The sequence below is a fragment of the Mixophyes fleayi genome, chromosome 3 (assembly GCF_038048845.1).
Source record: "Mixophyes fleayi isolate aMixFle1 chromosome 3, aMixFle1.hap1, whole genome shotgun sequence".
Taxonomy (NCBI): Eukaryota; Metazoa; Chordata; class Amphibia; order Anura; family Limnodynastidae; genus Mixophyes; species Mixophyes fleayi.
The window spans coordinates 219247234-219269270 of NC_134404.1; the positions used below are offsets into that span (position 1 = coordinate 219247234).

At 41.7% G+C, this 22037-nt stretch overlaps 1 protein-coding gene across 1 annotated transcript in view; it reads left to right on the forward strand.

Annotated features, from left to right (window-relative positions):
- The first annotated feature begins 748 nt into the window (after positions 1-748).
- Positions 749-22037, forward strand: part of SYTL3 (synaptotagmin like 3) — an 89231-nt gene continuing 67942 nt past the window's right edge. Inside the window, exons 1-2 of the mRNA XM_075203123.1 lie at positions 749-852; positions 19561-19637. The gene's annotated coding sequence lies outside the window, so the exon portion shown is untranslated. The remainder of the gene's footprint in view (positions 853-19560; positions 19638-22037) is intronic.

Sequence of the window (22037 nt, forward strand, 5' to 3'; positions counted from 1 at the left end):
TTTCAAATGATCTTAGAGAAAACTTGATGTGCAAGAACCCTAAAGGTTCTATATGCAAGCTACACACTGTAAGCAGATATAAATGTATATAACCGATGCTTACACACACATATGAATCTGTTATCCAGATTTCAAAGGATTCAGGTTATTCCTGTGAAGTTTCTTTTTTCTACAGAACAATGCTTAAAATATAGAAAATTAAGTTTATCCCTGTTGTTCCTAGTGCTTTTCCTCCTTCTCTTTTTACTATGATTTTTTAGCACAGCTATGTTAATGACATTATCACTGAGTAGTAGAATAAAAAATTGAAAGATTTCTATGGCATATGATTTCTTACCAGGTAATTCTCATCAATCCATTATCATATTTTCTTTGAGTAAAAGGTCACTATGGTAATGTAATATGCCAAGTGATTCCTGGAAAGAACCCACCCTTTTCATATCGGTGTGGTCTAGGTTTAAAACACAGACAACTGTATGTAGGTACTTTATATTACAGCTGTTCTCGAGCTTAGTCAGATACTAATGCTGTGGTTTTGGTTTGGTCTGTATTTAGCACAGACACATGACATTTCCAGAAACAGTTTTGGTGATATAGCTCTAGTGCAAAGATTCTCAACATAGCAGTAATGTATCATTGCCCTCTCTACTGCATATGCTGAGGGAAACAAGTTTTCCATGTGATGCCTTCTCGTTGCTTGCTGTGACTTCATTACTAGTGCAGCTAATGAGGTCCCCCAGGGTCTTACTGACTGAGCAGGAAGGAAAGGAGATGACGTGTTTATTTCCACAGAGAAAAAAAGTTGTCTCATTCTAAATACCTATACTTACTGTTAGTGCTGCTGCTGAGAAGGTAAGAGATATAACAGTCTTGCTAATTAATCTGTTATACTGAATAATGACACATAACTGCTTGTGAAGGTTTACTCATTAAAGTCGTTTGTATAAGGACATATTTTAGACTGAGCTTTGTATGCTTGAAATACTGGCTTACATTGTGGAGGCTTATTGACATACATGGGAATAAAACATATCAGTGCATGCTGCAATATTTGTGCAATAAACAAAGGAACTTGCATTAAACTTTGCCGGAAGTCTGGATAACTCAGTCTATAGACGAAAGTTTATGGTATACGGAGATCTGGTACAAGGAATGAAAAGCATCCAGTAAAGTTTCTTAGGGCATTGCTTAAATATGGTGTGATCATTTGTAGATTCTCCTTTTGTGAGGCAAACTCAGGCTGTGTTTCAGGTGGTTGTTTTATGGGTGAGGGATAATGGGTGTAGCAAACTATAGGTAAGCAATATTAAAGTCTATATTTTTTTGCTGTCATTCACTGAATTGATATGTTATTTGTCAATACGCTGCAGAAAACAAATAAACAAGCTTAGAATAAGCACAAGTCTGAACTGTAAATAAAACCATCGATTGGTAAAATAGGGAGACTGGATGGACCAACTGGTATTTCTCTGTTGTTGAGAATGGTTCGGTTTCAGTAGTGTAAATATTAAGTCTAAAATTAAGACTGTTACAACATTCTACTGATCATAGATATTCTGTAGCCCAATGACCAGATCCATGTTCACATATTTACATCCTGTTTGATGTAAATAATTTTTTTTCCCACTGTACATAATAAAATGTTGTATAATATGTATATTTTTTGCAGGACAAATAGTGAAAAATGACTTTGGTAGCATATTAGAGTAAATAGCAATTTATTTTAATTGTAAAATATAGGGAAATGAATCTATTATTGTGCCGCTATAAGCTGCATACGATTAATTTCTCAACTTGATATAATTTATATGTGATCTATTGTAGGTTGAATGCACCAATTCATGTTCTTTATATTTGCATTTATACCACATTTACATTGCTTCTCTTTGTTTGGTAGAGAAGTGCCAAAGATCGATTGTATCATATAGTTTAAATTGAGGTCTGGACACTCTGGTGATGATTTATTAAGGCACGCAAAATGAACGTAAATTGTGTTGTTTTTTTAAATGTTAATGTAAATCGGGAAGCGGATCTGAAGATATGTCTGCTGTTAAATACAGGTCTAGGTGCTCTCAGCTCTAATAAACAATACAATACAGGCAGGGGCAGGCTGGAGTGGGGGGCAGGGGGCATCTGCCCCCCGGGCCGTCCCATAGTGGGTTACCTTGGGCTGGGTCAATGGGCCACCTGCATTTTTTGACATTTAAAATAGGCTGCTGAGTCAAGCCTTGCCCCCCGTGCTACAGTTTGCCAGCCCTCCCCTGAGTGCAGGATACATCCAATACAGATGTGGAATAAAACATCCCACCACTATGCAGAGAAAAAAACTCAATTAATGTCACCTATTAATAATATAGTAATGAATGACAAAACATTAAAAAAATAATTATTTTTTATTAATTTTTTTCCCTCACCAAAAATATTTATTAGGATGTGATGAATGTCTACTGTACATGAAATGCATTTGTCAATTTTTCCTGATTGCAAACTCATGTTCTAGAACGCGTAAGCGATCGTCATCACTAGTAAATTGCACTTACACCCAACCTGTAGCTGGTGCAAGTGATGCAATGAAAAGCAAACCTTTGAGACAGGGCCGGACTGGGGCTAAAAATCAGCCCTGGCATTTGAAGCATACAGGCCCTCTGTTGGTGCCGCTGCGCAGCAGCGCCAAGGGCGTGGCTGCATTATGTTGGAGGCGTGATCAACATAGGGCATTGATATATACATTATAATAAAACATTACATTTATCAGGCCCTCCCCATCCACATCATGCCACCCCCTCCCCAGAAACACATTACAACACCCTAGTCCACTGTACTTATCTATGCTTCTGACATCCATTAGGGTGGGAACTTCCTGTAGAGTGAGCAGGGAAGCTCTGAGTCTCACATGATTGATAAATCTCATGAGACTTAGAGCTCCTCAGCTTTCTCTGCAGGCTGTGTCCTGGGTGGGGACTGGGAGCAACTATCAGATTTTTCCTACTAACCAGAGCTGGATTAAGGCTCGGGGGGGGGGGGGGGGACACAGCAGTACAATGTGAAGCAGGACATACCTCTCAACTGTCCTTGCAGTCAGACCAAATCCTGACTAAGCGGGAGTGTCACCCACCAAGTTCAGGACAGTTGGCAGACTGTCCTGCTCTCTCCTGCCTGATTTGTGGCTGCTGGTGTCTTTAGATCAGTTGCTGCTTGTCTGGATCCTGGAATATTGGGGACCCTATTTGGAAAAAAAAATGGGTACATGAAATTTAGAAAACTCCAACCAGTTAAATCAATATAGCATCCACGTTTTAAAATTAGGCCTCACTACAGCCCCAACATCAAAATAATAGTATTCCCATTTAATAAATAAACCTATTTCCCTCCCTACATACAGCCCCAGCAATAAATTAATAGTATTTACATTTCATAAATATACCCATTTCCTGCAACCATGACTGCCATTAAATTCATAGTCACATTTAATAAAGAGACCTCATTCTCCCCAAACTCACCCACACATTCAATAGCCCCCAAACCACTCCATCTTAAATTAATAGTCCCCACTACTAAATTGCCCCACCATTACCCGGAAAACAAAATAGCACCCATTAATTAGCCACCATCTACCTCACACACACTACATTGCCACATTACTGTGTCCCTTTCATCACCACCAGGCTGTCCCCCTTATGATCACACTGCGCCCTCCATGCTTCTTCATCACATTCTGCTTTTGCTTAATCACTCTGTCCCTTTTACCCCCCCTTTCATCATCACCATGTGCCTTTTTATCTCTCCCCACTTTCTTCATCCCCCTGTGCCTTTTATACCCCTCTTCTTCATCCCCCCTGTGCCTTTTATGCCCCCTCTTCTTCATCCCCCTGTGCCTTTTATGTCGCCTCTTCTTCATCCCCCTGTGCCTTTTATGCCCCCCTTCTTCATCCCCCTGTGCCTTTTATGCCCCCCTTCTTCATTCCCCTGTGCCTTTTCTGTCCCCCCTTCTTCATCCCCCTGTGCCTTTTATGCCTCTCTTCTTCACCCCCTGTGTCTTTTATGCCCCCCCTTTTTCATCCCTCTGTGCCTTTTATGCCCCCCTTTTTCATTCCCCTGTGCCTTTTATGCCCCCTCTTCTTCATTCCCCTGTGCCTTTTGTGCCACGCCTTTTTCATCCCCCTGTGCCTTTTCTCTCCACCCCCCAATTCTTCATCCCCCTGTGCCTTTTCTCTCCCCCCCCCCCACTTCTTCATCCCCCTGTGCCTCTCTTTGTTTCTCCACTCTTTTACTTACCTCTGTATTTCTTTTCTTCTCTTTTCTCCCTTCTCTCTTCTTTCTTCCATGCGCCGCTCCTCACTGAATGTCGGGCGTGGAGTGACGACATTTAGTGCATGTCCCCCCGCTTCGCAAATAGAAAAAAAAAGGTTTAAAAAAAAAAGTTAAGAAAAAAAAATACATTTGAGTGAGGGCAGGGGGCTGCGATCATGTGAGTATACAAATACTCACATGATCGCGGCGTAGGGTACCGGACTGGCCCACACAGCCATCGGCCTTTCTGGCAAATGCCAGAAGTGCCAGATGGCCAGTCCGGCCCTGCTTTGATATGCCCAAAGCTTGAATCAGATGTTGCTGTATGCGTTTGAGCTTGGCACGCACTCACTGTACATTGACTACATGCATACGGCTAGTTCCCTCCTGGTTCTGCTCATGAAACCATAGGCTGTACAAGGAACTTTTTCACTAACTAAATGTTGTAGCGTTCACTGGTGTATGGTCCGGTTCTGGGCATGCGCAGAGCGGTTTTATGGAAAATATTAGCAGTACATTCCTTAATGAAGAAGGCCTTCTCTATCTAGGCATCTCCTCAGATACACTATATGGACAAAAGTATTCGAACACTTGACCATTTCACCAACAGGGACTGTAATGACATTGTATTCAAATACATATACTTTAAATGGAGTTGGTTCCCCTTTTGCAGCGATAACAGCTTACACTCTTCTTGGAGGACTTTCCACAAGATCTTGGGGTGTTTCTGTGGGAATTTGTGCCCATTCATTCTGTAGAGCATTTATGAGGTCAGGCACTGATGTTGGACGTGAAGTCCTGGCTCACAATCTCCGTTCCATTTTATCCCAAAGGTGTACTTGATGGGGATGAGGTCAGGGCTCTGTGCGGGCCAGTCAAGTTCTTCCACATCGAACTCATCAAACTATGTCTTTGTAGTCCTAGCTTTGTGCACTGGGGCACAGTCATGTTGAAATAGAAAAGAGCCTTCCCCAAACTCTTGCCACAAAGTTGGAAGCATAGCATTGACCAAAATGAATTGGTATGCTGAAGCATTAAGGTTGCCCTTCACTGGAGATAAGGGGCCTAGCCCAAACCCTGAAAAACAGCCCCATACCATTATTCCTCCTCCCCCAAACTTCACAGTTGCTATAATGCAGGTATCGTTCTCCTGTCATACACTAAACCCTAGACTCACCTATCTGACTGCCAAACAGATAAGGGTGATTCGTCACTCGTTTCCACTGCTCCACAGTCCCGTGGCTGTGTGCTTTACACCATTCCATCCGATGCTTAGCATTGGTCTTGGTGATGTGATGCTTGCATGCAGCTGCTCAGCCATGGAAACCCATTCCATTAAGCTCCAGCCACACAGTTTTTTTGCTTATATTAATGCCAGTGGAAGTTTGGAACTCTTCAGCTATGGAATCAGCAGAGCATTGACGACTTTTACGCACCATGTGCTTTTGCAGTCATTAACTCCGCTCTGCAATTTTACGTGGTCTTCGGCTTCGTGGCTGAGTTGCTGTTGTTCCTAAACGCTTCCACTGTCTAATAATATCACTTACAGTTGACTTTGGAATATCCAGCAGGGATGAAATTTCACGAAATGTCTTATTGAAAAGGTGGCATCCTATTACAGTACCAACTTGAAGTCATTGAGCTTTTCAGAATGACCAATTTTGTATCGCAAATGTTTGCAAATGGAAACTGCATGGCTAGGTGCTTGATTTTATACACCTATGGCAACGGGTCTGATTGAAACACCTCAATTCCATAATTCACAGGTGTGGCCAAATAGTTTTGTCCATTTAGTGTATATCATGGAGATCAGAATTTTGAGTGCAAGGCTAAGATTTTTTTTCATTTTGTTAGTCTTCCCATTTGCACATACTTCTGCGTGAAGTTGTGGCATGTTTTACTTCGACCCTGCTTTATCCATTGTGTGTGCTACATGTAGATATGCCACTAAAATGAATAGACAATTGAAATTATTTGGCTTTTTAAAAGAATGGGGCTTCACAACATTGTTAATTGTTTTTGTGCCATATTAAGAGATTCAGTTAGGCTTTATTGGTGTGTGATTATACAAGGGATTCCAGGGACTCCTTTCTCCACAAGTCATTCACAAGCAGCCAGTGTGGGAAACAACTTGTGATTGGCTGAGCAGCTCATGATGCTATCATTAAATTAATTCAGTGGCAGAGTTACTAGTGAACAGTTTGTGGCATACATTTTGGAGTTTTACATTTTCTGTGGATTACAAATAAAGATAAAAAATTGCCATGGTTTACAGGTGACAACTTCTCATGGATTGCATATAAATATTTTTTTGTTATTACTAAAGTGGTGAAAAAGAAGTTTTTATTGCAATATATGTTAATTTCACAGACATATGTGTGTTTTATTTGCATATTTTTAATAATTTAATATAATGTTTTCACAGATCTGCCACAGTAAAATTGTGTAATATACAGTTGTTTGTACTGATTCCCCAAGAGTGGTGTCAAGTAGCTGGTTTTTACTGCATGGTTACAGTGCGGAAACTAATCTCTCCAAATTGACTTTATTAATTTCTAGGAATAAAATAGAGGATGTCATAGAAATGCTTCATTCAGTCAAGCCGTTTTTAAAACAACAGCATTTTGGACAAGTGTCCAAAGTGCTACATAAAAGTAAAATAATAAATAAATATAGGAAAGCCTAAACAACAGACCAGAATTAACATATGGCAAAGGAAAGTTACTTCAATTACTGCTTTAATTCCCATTAACTGTTTTTTTGCAGAGCAAAGCATAAGATTATTCATGCTGTGACTACCTTTATGACCAGAGGTATTTAATATCTTTGTGACTGGTCGACATTTCATAACATGGCAATTGGTAGGTTGAACCGATAATAATTTTGAACTGTTTTATGTACCCTAGTAAACTTCACATTATTATTTTTAGGACAGGTAATGTTTTATTTTGGTAGTATAGTTAAATAAATATCTTTTGAATGTAAGTGCATTGCATTTGGTAAAATAGGTAAATGCTTAAGTCTTCCTTATTGTCAACATTGAACAGTATGACCTACATCTAAGAGCCGCTGACATGTCAGTCACTGCAAACGCAGGGTATACTGTATTAGTGCTGACAGGTTGAGGATAATCAATGCACCAATTTCATGTGACAGATGTATATTTTTCATGGTGACATCCACTATGGGTTTCTTAAAGTTAACAACCTGCCTGGCCAACTTCAGTGCTGCCTGAGGTGCATACAGTCACCTTGACAACCAGGTTGGGGGTTGCACAGGTGTAGGTGTGTTAGAGTGGTGGCACCCTGTTAAGCTAAAGTAAAAGGCATCAACCACTTTATAATTTTGAGCTTACTTTATTGAACAATTCTGGTGGATAGGGTGAGGGTAGGATCAGATTCCAGAATACATCCAGCATGAGAATACCAACTAGCAAGTTAATCATGTTATAATTAAGCAGCTTCTCGGTTGGGCTATCTTCATATCCAGTTGGCACAGGGTTCAGCCAGATACATAAGGTAATCTTCATAGACTACATTACTCAAAGCAAAATGCAATCCAAGCATTTATTCTGCCAACTAGACCAATCCCTTTACTGACCCTCCAGCCTACTATTCCAATCTCCCCCACTAGACTCAGTTCTGGGCACCAATCTATAAAAAAGATAATTTGGAAATAGAAAGGGTTCAGAGAAGTGCGACAAAATTGATAAAGGGTATGGAGTCATTAAGTTATGAGGAAAGGTTAAAGAGCCGTCTAAGGGGAGATATGATTACTATGTATTGACATTAAGGGTCAATACAGAGAACTTTCATGGGAACTTTTTACCCCAAGGACTATACACACTATAGTGTATAGAGGAGGCTATAAGGTTAGAGGAGAGGAAATTTCACAACCAGCAAAGGTAGGGGTTCTTTACAGTAAGGGCAGTCAAGATATGGAATTCATTGCCAGGGAAGGTTGTGATGGCAGATTCAATAGATATGTTTAAGAAAGGGTTAGACAATTTTTTTGCGGAAAAGTGTATCCAGGGATACGACCGTTAATTAAAATGAAGGATAGTAGTGGATATAGGGTAAAAATAGGACTGCAATATTAGGTCTGGGGGGATTTTCACAATTGAAACAGATTGGCAGTTGATTACTCTGGATCAATTTCAAATATAAGTGCAAGTTAGCAGGAGATCCAAAATAGGTTGAACTTGATGGACTATTGTCTTTTTTCAACCTCATTAACTATGTTATGTTACTCCTGTCTGTATCAGGAAAATTTAACCAGTTGCAGGATATCACTCTGTTTCTTAAGGAAACCAGCTCAGTAAAGTTAGAAACAGTAAGAAAGGCAATTAGTTATTCAAATAGTTCTCCAATAGTCGTTTTAATTAATGTATTAAGACCATATAAAAGGTAGTTTAAACAAAGCATTAATTTATGGTACCTAAACAACTCCAAAAATATATTATAAACACACACATAACTTAAATGTGTCTTACCCTGATTAGGCTTTTTCAAGGTGGAACTGAGGAAGTTCTCTGAGGATCAGGTTTGTTCATACTTGCCTACTCTCCCGGAATTCTGGGAGGCTCCCAAATTTTGGGGAGTCCTCCTGAACTCTCGGAAGAGTAGGCCAACCTCCCGGATTGGCCTAAATTCACAGCACTGAATGATGGGGGCTTAATCGTGCCATTAAGCCCCGCCCCCGCTATTGAATGCCGTGAATTTCAGCATTTTATAGTGGGGGCGGGGCTGTGGTGCAACAGGTATAAAAGCTTGTTTGTATCATTTGTTCACTGAGACCAATGCTGGGGTAGCTGGCTGGTCTTGAGAGAGAGCTGGTCTATGTATAGCAACCGTTTAGAGTCTCCATAATTGCTGTGAAAGTATACAGTGTCAAAACATTTATCATCCTGAAAATAAAGCTACATAAAAAGGAAGAAGTTGTTCGCGTGTGCTTTTGCAGTAGCGGGCTCTTGCCACAAGTGGTGTCAGGAGTGGGATACTACGGGAAGCAAGTTTCCGCTACCCAACCCGCGCAGACGTCAACATGGAGGAAGTACTGAAAACCCTGGTGAATGTGGCCGCTGCGCCGCAACAGCAGCAAGCTCAGATGCTACGAGTCGCCGAGGCACAGGTGGAAAACACAAGGCTCTTAAGGGAAGAGTTAAGCCAGGTGAGGCATGACAAAAATTAACCACCTGGTCCTGTTCTCCAGAAAATGTCGCCAGGTGATGACATAGAAGCATATCTGGTATCCTTTGAGAGACTTGCAAAAAGGGCAAAATGGCCTCCTAAAGATTGGGCTGAGAGACTGGCGCCATATCTGACTGGTGAAGCTTATATGGATCTAGATGAGGAACGAGCCTCTGATTATTTGTGCCTAAAGTCTGAGATATTGGCTCGCATTGGAGTTTCCGGGCCAGGTCGAGCCCAGCGCTATCACCAATGGCGCTATGATAAAGAAAAACCAGTCAGAGCGCAAGTGGCTGATCTTTCTAAAATTTTAAAGAAATGGATGCAGCCTGAGGAGAATTCGCCTTCTCGGATTATTGAAGTTCTGGCGATAGATCACTGCATCCGGGGACTGAACTGCGATTTCCAATGGTGGGTTCTGCAATCAGACCCACAAACTTATGAAGAGCTTGCCACCGTGGTAGAAAGGTTTTGTGCGCTACAGCAAATGACTAAAGAACCTGCATTTGTGCCAAAGCCGCTGCCACGCCAACAGCCAGGTTTGACAATCCTTGCTACAGGGCCCAATGGCAAAACTGCTATGGACAGAGGGCCAGGTGCAAAGATGTCTAATCTGAAGTGTTTTGAATGTGGTGAGCCAGGCCACTTTAAGGCAGAGTGTCCTAAACTACAGGAACCGATGGACTGTTCCGTGGCACATATTGGGCCTGCATTTCCAAGCTGTTTTACCATGAATCCCAACAGGAAGACCTTGTTTGTTCCGGGTGACTGTGCTAATCAACCAAAACCTTGTTCTGGCCTTGGTTGACTCGGGGAGTGAACTCTCATTCGTTTCAAGCTCTGCCTTACCCGAAACCATAACTTCTCGGTTGCCCAAAGTGAAGGTTCTTTGCGTACATGGCACAACAGAGGAGTATGAAAGAACAATACTACCAGTCACACTCAAAGACAAAACTGTTATGGTGGTAGCTGCCATAGCACCTAAACTCCCATATCCACTCATTTTGGGGCGAGACTTCCCACTGTTTAATGATGTCCTCGTTGAGCGGATCCGGCCGGACATGCCAGCAACTGATGCAACGGTCGGAAGCCCGGTCTTAAAGGAACCGCCTAAGAATCCACAACATCTGGGCATCAATCTTTGGGAACTGCCAATCCGGAATGCTATCCTGGGAGTCACAGCAGTAGTTCCACAAAAGCATCCACCTGCGGGGAAACATGGACAGTCCAAACTAGCATTGGTCGGTGATGTCGCAGATGAGCCCACCCCGCCTCTTAGTGAGGATACGGACTCGTCCGCAATACCAATTTTGTTTCCTCTGCAGGACTTTGCTCGAGACCAACTTAATGATGCCACTTTGGAACATGCCTTTAAAAGTGTGACTGAGGTAAATGGGGTAGCGAAAGCCACCCAGCCTACAGAAGGTATACCATATTTTATTGTTAAAAATAATTTCCTGTATAGAGTTGCTAATGTACAGGGGGAAAAAGTAGAACAATTAATGGTTCCTCAGGTCCATGTAACCTTAGTGTTAAAAGCAGCACACACACATGTCTGTGGGGGACACCTAGGGGAAGATAAAACACGGGAACGAGTTCTGCTTTGGTTTTACTGGCCCGGTGTACACATGGCAGTGAAAAAGTATTGCCGGTCCTGTCCCATTTGTCAGAGAACCTGTCCCAAACCCATGTACAGGGCACCTCTCATTCCAATACCAATAGTACAAGTTCCCTTTGAACGGATAGCTATGAACCTTGTGGGGCCACTGGAAAAATCCGCACGTGGGCACCAATATATACTAGTGGTGCTTGACTATGCAACCATGTATCCTGAGGCAATTCCCCTACGAAACATAAAGTACAGCACCATAGCTAGAGAACTTGAATTGATGTTTACACGCTTGGGAATACCCAAAGAAATTCTCACAGATCAGGGTACTCCATTCATGTCTAAACTGATGAAGGACATGTGCCAGTTGCTAGGGGTTACGGCGCTTCACACCTCTGTATACCATCCACAAACAGATGGCTTGGTGGAACGCTTTAACCGCACATTAAAGCACATGCTCAGGAAAGCAGTGGCTCAAGAGAAAAAAGATTGGGACACTCTTATTCCCTATTTGATGTTTGCCATCCGTGAGGTACCTCAAGCTTCAACAGGGTTTAGTCCCTTTGAGTTATTGTTTGGGAGACAGCCCAGGGGTATCTTGGATATGTTAAAAGAAGGGTGGGAGCAGCAAGGTCCCAGGGAGCCAAATCTGGTACAATTTGTGTCCCAAATGTATGAGAGGCTAGGAAAGATAGGGCCCATTGTGCAGCAACATGTAAAAGAGGCTCAGGAACGACAGATAAAAAGTTATGATAAAAGTGCTGTTGTTCGATCTTTCAAGCCTGGGGACAAGGTCCTAGTCCTGGTTCCCACCCAGGAAAGCAAACTTTTCGCCCATTGGCAGGGTCCATATGAAGTTCTAGAGGCTGTCGGTCCTATCAATTACAGAGTCCGCCAGTTAGGTAGGAGAAGGGAGGAGCAAATATATCATGTTAACCTCCTTAAACCTTGGCATGATGAGGAAACCTCTCCTCAGGTAGTGAGTACTGCCATTGAAAAGTCTGAAGTGCCCATAGAGCCAGCTTTGTCCATTCAGCAGAGACAACAGACTGAAGAAATGATTCGCCGGAACTGGGATGTCTTCTTTTCCATTCCTGGGCGCACTACCTTAATCGAACACGACATTGTCACTGTGCCAGTGTCACTCACCGGACCGTGAGTGCCTCTTCTTCTGTTATTAGGAACCGTGACCGTCCGCCATCCTGATGGTCTGCGCATGCGCAGCCTCTATGAACCCTTCAGACCTGTTGCTTTTAGTTAATTGGCTGATCAGGCAACACTCCCTATTTAAAGCACCTGTGGTCATTGCCTCGTTGCCTGATCTTGGAGTCTCATTCCCTGTGAGTCTCTGAAGGTGTTCCTATGTTTCCCCTCGTGTCTTCAGCCCCAGCTGATTCCTGACTATTGCATTGCCGGTTTCCAGACCGCTTCAACTCTCCTGTGTTTCATCGTGTCTTCAGTTCCAGCTGATTCCTGACTATTGCATTGCCGGTTTCCAGACCGCTTCAACTCTCCTGTGTTTCATCGTGTCTTCAGTTCCAGCTGATTCCTGACTATTGCATTGCCGGTTTCCAGACGGCTTCAACTCTCCTGTTTTTTATCGTGTCTTCAGTTCCAGCTGATTCCTGACTATTGCATTGCCGGTTTCCAGACCGCTTCAACTCTCCTGTGTTTCATCGTGTCTTCAGTTCCAGCTGATTCCTGACTATTGCATTGCCGGTTTCCAGACCGCTTCAACTCTCCTGTGTTTCATCGTGTTTTCAGCCCCAGCTGATTCCTCACTATTGCATTGCCGGTTTCCAGACCGCTTCAACTCTCCCGTGTTTCATCATGTCTTCAGTTCCTGCTGATTTCTGCAAGTATCATCATTGCTCCACTCGTGTCAAGTTCTCTGCCTGTGTGCTACACAGACACGGATTACCGCTACCACTCTCCTGTGGTCTCTACTCGTGTCGGCGTTCAGCCGCTCAGCTATTCCTGTGTTTTTCTCGTGACAGCCTGCTCAACTGAATCGCGGTATGCTTACCTTCTATTGACTTTACTAGTTTATTGCATATCCGCTTGGACTGTGTCCTGCTCATCTACGGAGTCCTCTATCTTAAGAAGATATAGATGCTATTGACTTTGCCTCATTTGACCTGGATCTCAGTAGTGACTTTGTATCTCTCAAGCAGCGCTTGTCATTTGCTATTGTATTGTATATACCATTTGGGATCAAGTTCCTTGTGCTTTCCGTGTTACCTTCTATGTTCCACTCATCTACACTAGTGCCTATCCTCACCTATAGCAGTGGTACAACTTGCTGAACGCAGACCACTGACTCCCAGTTTCCTATTGGCACCAGTTACAAGTTTCCTCACTATACGCAGTGGTACAACTTGCTGTACGCAGACCACTGACTTACCCGTTACCTACTTGCACCTGGAACCAGTCCCATCACTACAAGCAGTGGTACAACTTGCTGTACGCAGACCACTGACTTCACTACCTCCTATCTATTCCTGGACAACTCCTCTCACTATAGCAGTGGTACAACTTGCTGTACGCAGACCACTGACTTTCCTCACGTCTTCACGTCCATCAAGATCCTCGTTTTCATATTGTCTAATCCATAACCAGTTGCTGCTAGTCATAGACTTTTCTTTAGCATCCTCTCACCATCTGCTGATTCTTCTATTCCGCTAGTCACCCTACTATCAGAGGACCACTCTGTGTATACACTACTCTGGTAAGACTACATCTGGTGATATCCTGGGCAAAGACTCCTAGTGCCCGTGACAGCCAGGAGTCATTGTAAAGCAGAAGCCGTATCGTATTCCAGAAGCCAGACGGGTGGACGGGAGAAAGGAGGTCGAGAAGATGCTCCAGTTAGATGTGATTGAAGAGTCCACTAGTGAGTGGAATAGTCCCATTGTGCTTGTCCCGAAACCCAATGGGACAATTAGGTTCTGCAATGACTTTAGGCGCCTAAACAGTATGTCGCAGTTTGATGCGTATCCGATGCCACGTGTGGATGATCTAGTGGAAAATCTTGCTGGTAGCAATTATTTAACAACCCTTGATCTAACAAAGGGTTATTGGCAAGTTTCCCTGCCTTCCAAGGCCAAGCCAAAGACTGCATTTTCCACCCCTGATGGTCTCTATCAATATAAAGTCCTACCCTTTGGGTTACATGGGGCACCTGCCACCTTCCAAAGGGCCATGAATAAATTGCTACGACCTCACACAGCTTATGCAGCCGCTTACTTGTACGATATAGTGATTTATACCCAAGAATGGGGATCACATTTAGCCAAGCTTGAGGCAGTCTTAGGTTCATTAAGGTCATCAGGGTTAACAGCTAACCCAGAGAAATGTGCAATAGCCATGAGAGAAGCCAAATATTTGGGGTACATTGTTGGTCGAGGGCATGTAAAACCCCAGCTAGACAAAGTGGAGGCAGTCACAAATTGGGCAAGACCAGAAAAAAAGTCGCAGTTAAGAACCTTTTTAGGCTTAGTAGTTTACTACAGGCGGTTTGTAAGCCACTTCGCCACTAGAGCTGCTCCACTTATGGACATGTTAAAAAAAGCTGTCCAGATAGATTAACCTGGTCTGACTCTGCAGAAACCGCCTGGTCTGATCTTCGGTTAGCTCTTTGTTCCTCTCCAGTTCTACAAGCATCAGATTTTACCCGGAGGTTCTTCCTCCAAACTGATGCTTCTGGTGTTGGCTTAGGTGCAGTCTTGTCACAGGAGAAGAATGGAGTAGAAACCCTGTCCTGTACCTAAGCCTTAAGTTGCTTCCAAGGGAACAAAAATATGCCACTGTGGAGAAAGAATGTCTCGCCATAAAATGGGTTACAGAAGCTCTGCGCTATTATCTCCTAGGCAGAGAATTCACCTTAATAACAGACCATGCACCATTAAGATGGATGCAGAACAACCAGGAGGTAAATGCCAAGGTAACCCGCTGGTTCTTGGCACTGCAACCTTTCAAGTTCTCAGTAGAACATAGACCTGGGATTCTACACAAAAATGCAGATGCATTGTCATGAAAATATGCGCTCCTCGCGAAGTCTGCGTCCCCCTACTTGGAGACGCTAGGGGGAGGGATATGTAACAAAAGGAGGCATTTAGCTGGCAATATGCAGAGAAAGCAGGGAAGTTGAGTAAAATATTTGTGCAGTAATGCACCTAGATTGAATGTAAAGACCTATGTATGAAAAGCAATAGTTTAAATTTGGTTTAAATTACATGAATTGAAATCCTTCCTCTCAGCAAACAGACAGGGTGTGTCTGTTTGAATTAAAGAGCCAGTGATGGGCGTTTCCTTTTAAAGAGATGGTGGTTGTGTCACCTGTCCATCAAGCTAAGGCTGGGGGAGGAGTATCAGGTATAAAAGCTTGTTTGTATTATTTGTTCACTGAGACCAACGCTGGGGTAGCTGGCTGGTCTTGAGAGAGAGCTGGTCTATGTATAGCAACCGTTTAGGGTCTCCATAATTGCTGTGAAAGTATACGGTGTCAAAACATTTATCATCCTGACAATAAAGCTACATAAACAGGAAGAAGTTGTCCGCGTGTGCTTCTGCAGTAGCGGGCTCTTGCCACAGTACATAGTGGGTTTTTTTTTAGAACTGGTGACATTTTACTATAAGGATGTATAATCAAATTCAAGCAAATTCAAACACTTCCTTTCTAGTTGGTTAGTTATACTAGCAAACTTAAATGACTTTTACATCATTTAATCCATTAAGCCCAGGCAAGTCACTTATGGGCATGGGGTGAAAGATTAAAGATATGCCCAGTCTCTTAGGCTTGAAGATCACAACCTTGGTAACCTTTCAGTAAAAATAGACAGGAACTGTAATCCTCATCTGTTTTACTATCCATTTTTTTTTACAGCAGACAAGATTTTAGATTAGGTGTGAGTACAGCTGGGTACACACTACAGGTTTTTTGTCCAATAATCACCTCAACCAGCCGACATATGACCGCTCGTTCGAAAGTCGGTGTCAGGTCAGTGTGTGTAGTGACACAATGAACGAAGGTCTGCCCAAATGATCAGTTGTCGCCTCAATTAGTTGGTCGCACTGTTCAATACTTTTGTTCCAATCACCTTTCCATCGTGTAGTGTGTATACATTTACAATCGATCCACGATAATCCTCCGGTACCTCCTCGAGCTGGGGCTCCGCTGGCTGCGTGTGTATGTATATTTCAGATGCCTGTACCTGTCCCATGTGGTGTGGTATCCACACATCACTGACTAATTACTTAGATGATTGTAACAGAGTAGCAATAGCAGTAGTCTATTGTATTGATGCGTCTAGCATATGGCAGCCAGTTTACTGGCTGCCATATGTGTTATACCAACCCTTACATCTATATTGGCAAGCTATTCATATTTACCCTTTCTAAACCTATACCTGTATAAACGATGAAACTTATAAACTTTATAAGCTAATAATAACCTTTAGTAAACTTTATTAACTTATATTTGTAACATACTCAGAATAAACCCCACAGTGTTAATGCAACAGTTTTATTGCATAAAAATTTACAAAAATATTTAGTGCAAATTATTAAAAGTTATAAAAATAATACTACACTTTAAAGGTGCTAGTGGGTTGTGGCAGAACCGTTCAAAACAACATAAATATTTCAACAAAATTCTTCACAATCTTTCTAATTTTTGTCTTGATGTCACTTATAATCCCTGCTCCTCATCTGTCATCTTTTCATGTCCCACAGCACCACACAGGCTCCTCTGTAATTTTAAACACTCACACATGAGCGTTGGTTTCTGTTGTGGATGATCACCGAATGGAGCATTGTGGGTGAAGAATATTCAAGAATTTTAGCTGAAATTTGTTGTCTTCTGTTTTTTATGTATTTTTGGGTGTTAACTATAGTGAAAGGTCTGCCCCTTTATGCTAATGTCTTACATCGCTTCAGTGTGTACGAAATTTAAATCATTGTTCACAACAACATGGCTGTAAAGGTTGCTACCGGGATGGTCGCTCTTCCATTTATCATCTAAAATAAGGATAGTGTGTATGCAGTCTATAGACCGAGCGATTGGGCGATCGATCGGATGTTAAATCAATCGGCATAAAAAGTTGGTGGAAAATTAGGCAGTGTGTACCTAGCTTTAGCAATAAAGAGAGCAGTTGCCCTTAGCCATTCTTGTTTTTAAAGATAAGACCCATCACAATAAATTAGTTTCAGCTTGGCTAGCAGTTCTGACCAAGAGATTGCTGTAGTGTATTGCACATGCTGGATGGGATAAACATCAAAGTAATTAACAGCACCCAGTCTAGGGGTAGGATTTAGAACAGATATTGAATAACTCGATGCCAGTCAAGATAGGCTCTGCCACCAGACCGAGTGTTGTTAATTACTGTGATATTAATTCTTGTCTCCATTTATTAAATCCAAGATTCAGGAAAGTCCTGATTTTGGGTGGTTTGCACTGACATAGGTAGCTATTTTTACATACCTCATACTTGCCAACTTTTCCTCATTGGCTTCAGGGAGATTCCAGGGGCGGTGGGTGTATGGGGGCGGGGCTTGACAAATCACATCATTTTTGCCCCGCCTCCTAAACTATTGTCACAATTTTGGTCAATTTTAGCAGGGGTGGGCTGAGATTACGCAATATTTACATAATTAAGACCCGCCCCCCACCAATTGTCTATTGCGGGGGCGAGAACCGGGAGGTTGCCCTGCTCTCCCGGGAGGTCTCCCAGAAATGCAGGAGTCTTTCAGACATTCCAGGAGAGTACTATGCGTTAAAGAAAAACAGTTAATAAATCTCTAGAGACTGAAGTGTCTTACATTTCTGTCTCCATTACTGAAGTCATGTTGTCTTACCTGTCAGTCTTTGATTAAATCTTGGTCTCCATGAAAATGGCCACCTCCATAGGCATCAATACATGGACATAGGACACAAATTCTGTACTGTGTCATCATGCCACAGATGGTGAAGCCAACCACGTCTTGTACTGGCTCAGCATCAGGGAGAATGCCAGACTCTTCAGGGAGTGAGGGAGATCACCCCTATTCAGGGAGTCTCCCTGACATTCAAGAAGAGTTGGCAAGTATGACATACCTACCCATAATAGTCTATAAATGCAAGCATGTTAGTGGTGCTGCAAAACATTGGACCATTTAATTATGCCTCTCCATTGCGGCCACAGTTGCATGCCTTCATCTAAAAAGAAAAAAATAATAAAAGCCAGCATTTCTGTATCAAATAGCGGTACGTATACTTGACTCCACCCACCTGTCATTTCATTTGTTTAGTACTGAAACCTGTTTTATAACTGTCTGTCCAGACTTGCAATTCTTTACAACAGCCGGGAAAGGTCACAAGTTGCCTAAACAACATTAGACACTCTACCTGTGCTAAGCTGGTTACATGGTAGGTGGGGGTTGCAATTAATCATTAATGGAGGTCCTCCTATGTAGTACTGTGTCTTAATTTGCCCTCTTGTAATTTTGGGGTTTTTTTGCTCCCCATTCAAGTGAAGCAAATCCTCCCTAGAATGATAGGAATAAAATAGGGGTGCATATAATTAATAAGTACCCAAATAGCATGTATTATACATACCTCCCATCTGTCCCGATTTAGGCAGGGCAGTACCGATTTGAGGGGACTGTCCCAAATATAAGGACATTTGTCCCTACAAAAGTTGGGAGGCGTGTCCCACTGGTGGCGGCCCTTTCAGGTAGTAGGTGCATTGAAGGAGTGTTTTTGGGTAGCGGCTGGACATGTCTCCTTTTTGTACATATGTTGTACTAATTAGGGACACGGACAAGTTGGGAGGTGTTAATTATATATAGTTTCTTGTTATATACTGTTGAACCACAAAATTTTATGTAATGGTGACAGGTGCATTTTGAATTACATTTTGAGCGGATATGCATTTGTAGTACAGTATGATCTAGTCTGCATCATTCCAGAAATCAGAGAAAAACAACATTTTTCTCTCTACATCAATACTTGGAGATTTTGTTTTTGCTTGCTTTCTCTTTAAATGTGTCAATGTTTCTGTAACATGGGTGTGTCTTACAAGAGGCAGTCTGTGAAACTCCTCCCATTTGTTTCCATACTGATACTTTCATGCATCTGTCTCTATTCATCCTTTATTTGATACAAATATTGCAACCTTTATTCAGCTTGTAACTAAATGATCCCTAGTATAATATCTGCATTATTATTTTGATTTACACGCTGCATTTTAAAAGAAGCCCATTACATTTAGCAGAGATTCAGGTAATTTAATTCTCTGCTTTTAACTGATTCACCTGTGTGTAGACAAGCCAGCTTTGTTTGGTCCACTGTTTGTTGTGCATTGGTTTGAGAGCAACTTCATTTGATACATTTAATGAATTGGAGATCTATGATTTTTAAAATTACTTCAAGCAATATTAGAATTAAATATTTATTACGATTATTTATAGAAACTGATTACTTTTTCTCCTTAGGGAACACACAAAATCATGAGGGGTGAATTGATTAACTGCACCTGACACAAAGAATGGAAAGCAATGCTACTTCATTGGTATGAACTATTTATATAATCTGCATTATGTTTTGACAAATAATGTGTGTACTATGAAATTTGTATGTTTTTGTTGATTTTTAGCATGTTTATCATACTTCTAAATTCTGTTTTGCTTTCCTATGGTTGTTTTCTAAACAATTTTGAATGATTTCCTTTTTTGGAGTGATATTGCACAGGCTAACAGCATTGAAAACATTGGGTGGAATGCAGCAAAGTGGGTGCAGTTTGAATGTAAAAATTCTCAGTTTTTTAATTTTTCTTTGGCGGAAATGTGTGTTCAGTGACATCCTTAGTAAACCAGGAATTATTATCCTAATGTTATTACTATATTATTTTATATTGTAATTGGGAAGAGCAGCTAAAGGTCTCGGCATATAGTGCTGACACCAGGGACCCACAGCAATGATTATCTGCGCAACACTTCAGAGGCCCTGGCTCTGTTCTTCCAGCATAAGCAGGGGCTGGTGCATACACAAATTGGGCTTTAAGCTCCCTTCTATGGAAGAATGATAATCTGTAATAGTATTGTCCCTGACACTTCCCTTTCAAGTTCAAATGTAGCTGTCACGGGAAGAAGTTGAGGTTGGAGATGTGTATAGGGTATCTGAGGGCTAGGACTCCAGGTAGTGCTCAATATTCTAGAACTTCAAGGCTGTAAGGAGTTCATAAAGATATTTTTACTTCTGCCTTGCCACACTGGAACATGGCATATGGGCCTTAGACCAGAACAGGGGCCCATTAAGCAGAAGATCACTCATTGCTAGGTCACATAGCAGCCACAGAGGTAATTACTCCACCTGCTACCTTTTTGCAGATTGATTGTCTCTGAGGTCTGCATGCCTGCCCGTCTGTCTCCTATTCACTGTGAAATAATACTCTGGTTCTCACAAATTTTCTATTGGTAATAACATGGCTTATATCTGTGAAATAATGATAAAGTCTAGGTCACACAGGTGTTTTACAATGCTGCAATTTTGTAAGGATATGGTAGACAGAGTATTCTGAGCTTTGTCAGCGTAATTGCTAAGGTGTGACAGGGGAACACAATTTCGATTTAATTGTACATGACCCTGAGTGAGTGTATCATCTCTTTAGAACTCTTCTGTTTTCTGCTTATGATTATTTTTAAAATCTTCCAATACATGTGCCCTTACAAAATAACTTCAACTCAAGAAAATTAACTCGGCCCAGGTGGTTACTTTTGTTTTTACATTTGTTTTGCAGTATTATTATGCCGTGAGCAGGTGCCTGGTTGGCAGATATGGGTGTGCAGCTTCAGGGTCACTTTTGTTTTAGTTTTTGATGTCTGACATCGGAGATAAAAACTTGGATTGGTAAAAATAAGGGAACATTTTGCAGCATGCAAAAAAATGTGTGCTGCCAAGACTTGTGGTTGTGGTTTTATACAACCAATGAAATTCAAAAAATTATTCTTTAAAGAACCGTAATAATTTTATGTTTATAATGCTTGTCTCCCAATAATACTCAAAGGGCATATTGAATTAGGTTTGCTGATCGCGATTACGTGCGGCTGCACATGTAAAGTGACAATATGGTACTGCAAAATTGCACATTTCCCTATGGGGAGCGCATGGAAATACGCGGTGCTTCGGTAACGGGACTTGTGCAGCCACACGCAATCGCCAAACCCAATTGAATATGCCCCAAAGTACTTTAAATTTGCAGGTAAGAAATACATGATACAAAATAAGCAAATAAAGGATTAAAAGTACAGAAGAGAAATAACCTTTTGGGTTTTTTTAAAAAATAACTGGGTATTATTGCTAGAGTAAAACATGCAAGACTTTAATTGGTTTCTGAAGATTTCTAGAGTGGAGGCTATATGTACAGTATGAGGCAGCGAGTTTCAAAGAGTTGGAGTCACAAACCTAAAAGCTGGAGCCCCAAATGAAGTATGGGAGATTTTAGGTAGTGGTAACAGTCCTTCATCTTTGGAGCCATGTGAGCAAGTGGGAGTGTAGGAAATCAGTGATTGCTGCAAGTACCCAGGACCCTGTTTGTGTAGGGCATTGAAAGACAATAAACCAATCTTGAAAATTAACTCTATACTTACATTGTAATATAATTATCCCCATATAGTCAGTTGAAGTCAGTATATGTTCAATAATTGGTAATTATTATTGTTTATTTACATGGCACTACAAACTTTCACAGCGCAGTAGGCAAGAGACAAGGACGCACAGGTGGAACAGACAAGAAGAAATGAGGAAGTGGGGCCCTGCTTATAAGAGCTTACAATTTAGTGGGAAGAGCGAGACTAAAGAGTGACATGAAGTGAGAATGTTAGTAGCCAGTGTGGTTGTAGTTAGGAGGAAGACTGGTAGGTTTTGATGAACTGAATTTTTCTTAAGTGACACACTACCATTACTTAAAGAT